Genomic DNA, 5,682 nt, shown 5'->3' on the forward strand with positions numbered 1-5,682 from the left:
ACCTTTGTTTCTACAAGTTTATAATAAATTATGGTATTTTCGCAAAAATGTAAGTTTTATGTATAGTTTCGTTAATGCTCCAAAAAGTCTAGAGTAGTGGGTCATTACAGTTGGTATCAGAGCCAACGGTTCCTTCGCATGAAGTTCTCCTCTATACACATGCTCAAAGCTCCGAATCGGACCGCCAAGTAAGTGTTTAAGTTACAAGTTACAAGTTACTTTGTCTATGTGTATAGCTAACAACTTTAGTGTTTGTGTTTCAGTTAAGAATGAACGGAGCCTTAACCTACCAGGATATCCGAGCCATTAAGGCTTTAAAAAGAATAAGGGAACCAAGAAACACCGTAGGAGCACTAGAAAGGATCACTCAAAGATTGATCTTGTTCCACAAAGAGATAGGTCACCTTCAAGAGTCTAAGCAAATCATGATGAGAGCTGCAGAACAATATGTCCTAGTAATTAGGCTTTTAAAAGATTTTCCTTCAGCAATTTTAACTTTAGAAGAAATATGTGAGAATATAAATAATGATGATGACTTACAAGCAGCCCTAAGATATTATTCTCTCATACTTAAGTTCACCTATGATTTAGAGTTTCAATTCACTAATGAGCAACAGCATAGGATCTTCTTGAATCTTCCCCGAGGAAATTTTGAGGCTCAAGACAACGATGATTATAAGGAGATAGATGATAATATGCTAGATGAAGGATCGGATGTAGAAGATCCCGATTTTTAGAATAGCTAGTTTTTCATTGTTTGTTTTGTTTAAATCTTTATTTTATGATTGTAATAAGTGAAAATTATTTTTTCCAAATTAATTTCATGTTATTTTATCATCATGTATGAGTTTGATTCTATTTTCGCAATCATAATAAGTAATAAATAAAATAAATAATGACTAAGTTCAGTGAGGGTGGATACAAATCAATGAACCAAGTTTCTTTATTGAGAGTTAGGGGGCCTTAGTAGTTGGAACGATTTTACTGATCCCAGCCCTCCCTCAATATGGTTAACTTTGGAACAAAGATAAGTTTCGAGCCTGAGAATTAAGTCATATAGGATGATTAGAAACACACTTAGAAAATAAAGATGACTTGTTTTTCAAGGTATAGAAACCCACTCTAATAATAAATAAAGACCTATATAATTTTTTCATAAGAAGTCATAATAAATAGGTCCGAGATATGTTTGTTTTAGAATAAGTTTTTGCCTTAGAGCCTAATTAGGGTAAGTTCTAACAAGTTCTCGACTGTTAGAACTTTTGGTGAAGATGTTGCTCCGAAGATCTGCACGCACCAGCGGAAACGCCTCCAACATTGTTCCAACAACCAATGATGCCCTCCAGTTCGCAGAAGAGGAGTGCGTGCTACTACTAGCCGCAACACGCCGACACCGCCAGCTGACAACATTGCGGAAATCGCTAGACGGCAACAACAAGTCGAGGAACTCTTGCCGCAACAACGTCAACAGGCGCAGACTCAGCCTCAGCCTCCGCCGCAACCGCAGCTGCAGCTACAACAAATGGCCCTAGCACCCCAACAAGTTGGTCCATATGGGGGATGGCCAGTGACGAACCACGTGCCACATCCAGTACCGAATATGGAGTCAGTGTATGAAAGGTTCCGCAAGCAGCACGCTCCAAACTTCGAAGGGACTATAGACCCCTTTGAGGCAGAAGAGTGGCTAAGGAATGGGAAGCCAATTCTTATGCACATGAATCTTAGTAATGCAGACCGCATATCCTGCGTCTCGTCATTACTCAAGAAGGATGCCAAAATATGGTGGGACTTAGTTCAGCAGACTAACGATGTCACCACCATGATATGGAAAAGATTTGTGGAGCCGTTCCACAAGAATTATTACACCTCGGCAGTCATCGCTAATGGTAGAAGAATATGCTCGTTAGTTCAACAGATTAGTCAAGTTTGCACCAGAGTTGGTCCCAACCGACTTTACAAGGTTGACCAAGTTCGTCAGAGGACTTAGACCAAAGATGGAATTAGGGGTTAAGTTAGCAAACCTGGGAACCACTACCTATGCCAATGTTCTAGAAACGGCAATCGAAGTAGAAAGGATCCTGATGAATGTTAGTGAGGAGAAGAAGGATTAAACGATGGTTCCAGACCAAAGTCTTTGCATTGACCTAAGGAGGAACCCATGCTAGTAACAAGGATTTACAGGTCAGATCCTATCCTCGATAGTATATGTTCTAGTATCGCTTGATTGGTAGCTGTATACTCATAGATCTCGTTAGGAATGATAGAAAAATTAGACAAACCTAGTGAAAGATTTAGAACTAGGTTTGTAACCGAGTTGCCTTCGGGCAAGGTAGTTCTATCATCACGAATAGTACGAGGCGTACCGATCAAGATTGAGGACATAGAACTAGAAGGAGACCTGATAGAGCTAGTGATCAAGGACTTCGACGTAATACTAGGCATGGATCGGCTAGCACGGCATGGCACAACGATCGACAGCAAACGCAAGAAGGTGATGTTCGAGACTCCTGACGGCCAGAAACTGTGCTTCATGGGACAAGCTTCAGGACTACGCACACCGTTAGTGTCACCTCTCAAAGCTCAGAGAATGATGGAGAAAGGATGCCAAGTATTCTTAGCCAGCATCACGAATGTGGAGAAGGAGACGTCACTTAAAGTTAGAGATGTTCGAGTTATACAAGAATTTCCAGAAGTTTTTCCCGATGACTTGTCAGGATTGCCGCCAAATCAAGAAATAGACTTCACGATAGAATTAGTACCGGGCATCGAGCCTATCTCTAAGGCACCATACCGGATGGCACCTACGGAACTCAAGGAGTTAAAGACGGACTACAAGAACTCCTAGACTTAGGCCAAGCCATTCACCATTAGGAGCTTCGGTACTATTCGTGAAGAAGAAGGATGGAAGTATGCGGATGTGCATAGACTATCATGAGCTGAACAAAGTAACGATTAAGAACAAGTACCCGCTACCTCAGGTTGATGACTTGTTTGATCAACTCCGAGGCGCGACTGTATTTTCTAAGATCGATTTACGGTCCGGGTATCATCAGCTCAAGGTAAAGGGAGAAGATATTCCTAAGACAGCCTTTAGGACTCGTTATGGACACTACGAGTTCTTGGTTATGTCTTTTGGTTCTACTAACGCGCCAGCCGCGTTTATGGACTTAATGAATAGAGTCTTCAAGGATTACTTAGATAAATTCGTTGTTGTATTCATCGATGATATCTTAGTATACTCCAAGGATGAAGTAGAGAACGAGGAACATTTAAGGATTATTTTGACGCGATTGAAGGAGCATAAACTTTACGCCAAGTTCAAGAAATGTGAGTTTTGGCTTTCACAAGTGGCGTTCCTCGGGCACATCATATCAAAAGACGGAGTTGCAGTAGATCCATCGAAGGTAGAGGCCGTGAAGGATTGGCCTAGACCAAAGAACGCGTCAGAAGTAAGAAGCTTCTTAGGGCTAGCAGGTTACTATAGAAAGTTTGTAGAGGGCTTTTCTAAGATAGCCACTCCACTCACCAACCTGATCGGGAAGCAACAAAAGTTTAACTAGAACGATAAGTGTGAAGAAAACTTCCAGTTGCTTAAAGATAAGCTTTGCTCAACACCAGTACTTAGTGTACCGACACCCGACGATAAGTTCATTGTCTAATGTGATGCATCAAAGCTAGGATTGGGATGCGTGTTAATGCAAAAAAAACGACAAGGTGATAGCCTACGCCTCACGTCAGTTGAGGGAGTATGAACAACGCTATCCAACTCACGATATGGAGTTGGTAACGGTGGTCGTTGCATAGAAAATCTGGCGCCATTATCTTTACGGAGAACGGTGTGAGATTTATACGGACCACAAGAGTTTAAAATACTTCTTTACGCAGAAAGAGCTCAACATGAGGCAGCGCAGGTGGATAGAATTAGTCAAGGATTACGACTGCGAAATCCTATACCACCCGGGGAAGGCGAACGTAGTTTCCGATACACTTAGTAGGAAAAGTTATGGAAATTTAGCAGCTTTAGCCGGAATAGAGAAGCCGCTACAGCAGGAGCTGATTAGTGCCAGAATAGAAGTGATTGTAGGCAAGCTGGCTAACTTGTCTATCCAATCGAATCTGTTAGAGGACATACGTATTGGTCAGAGGCATGATGACACACTAACAGCGCACATGAATGCAGTTAGAGAAGGCAAGACTACAGATTTCTCAATATCCAGTCAAGGTTTATTGAGATATAAGGATCGGGTATGCGTGCCAGACAATCAGAGTATTAAGAAGAAAATCCTAGAAGAAGCGCACAATACCCCGTACTCAGTTCATCCAGGGTCTACCAAGATGACTCATGACATCAAGGCAGTCTATTGGTGGCCAGGGATGAAGAAGGACATAGCGGAGTATGTATCTAAGTGTCTGGTATGCCAGCAAGTGAAAGCAGAGCATCAGCGGCCTGCAGGATTATTGCAACCGCTTAGCATACCGGAATGGAAGTGAGATGATATAGCCATGGATTTTGTGACGGGGCTACCAAAGACGAACAAGCAGCATGATTCCGCTTGGCTAGTAATAGATAGACTAACCAAGACGGCTCATTTTCTGCCTGTTAGAACGTCATGCACGACAGACCAATATGCAGACATCTACATCCAAGAGATTGTACGATTGCATGGAATCTCCAAGACGATAGTGTCAGATAGAGGTTCAGTATTTACGTCAAGATTTTGGAGAAACTTACAGAAAGATATGGGTACTAAGTTAAGCCTTAGTACAACTTTCCATCCTTAGACAGATGGGCAGTTTGAGCGTACGATTTAGATCTTAGAGGATATGCTGCGCGCATGTGTACTTGATTTCGGAGGATCGTGGAACAAGTACTTACCGCTGATCGAGTTCTTGTACAACAACAGCTACTAGTCGACGATCGGGATGGCACCTTATGAGTTGCTATATGGAAGAAGGTGCCGATCACCGTTGCACTGGGACGAGGTAGGAGAAAGGCAGCTTGTAGGGCCCGAAGCTGTTAGAAAAGCTCAAGAAGCAATAACGCTTATTAGACAACGTATGCTGGCTGCTCAAAGCCGTCAGAAAAGCTATGCGGATACCAAGCGACGCGATGTGGAATTCCAAGTTGGAGATCAAGTCTTCTTGAAGATATCTCCTATGAAAGGTGTCAAGCGGTTCGGGAAGAAAGGCAAGCTTAGTCCCCAATTCATAGGTCCTTTTAGATATTGGACAAAGTGGGAACAGTTGCATATAGACTAGCCCTACCGCCAGCATTAGCCAATAGTCACAACGTCTTCCACATCTCGATGTTACGCAAATATGTGTCAGACCCATCTCACGTCCTCAAATATGATACGATAGCACTCCAGAAAGACTTAAGTTACGAGGAACGACCGGTTAGCATCCTAGATAGAGGGATGAAGTAGTTACGGTCCAAGAGCTTTCCTATAGTCAAAGTCCTATGGAGCAATAGTTCTAAATGCGAGGCAACGTGGGAGTTGGAGGAGGACATGCAAGGCCGGTATCCGGAGTTATGAGATAAGTAAATTTCGAGGACGAAATTATTTTTAGTAGGGGAGAATTGTAGAGTCCAAGAACTTTACTTAGCTAAGATAGATAATAGTATGATAGTATTTATAGCATTATCTTTGTTACTATGGATTTTTGGTTCAGACCGGGAAT

This window comes from Humulus lupulus, chromosome 1 (assembly GCF_963169125.1).
Source record: "Humulus lupulus chromosome 1, drHumLupu1.1, whole genome shotgun sequence".
Classification (NCBI taxonomy): domain Eukaryota; kingdom Viridiplantae; phylum Streptophyta; class Magnoliopsida; order Rosales; family Cannabaceae; genus Humulus; species Humulus lupulus.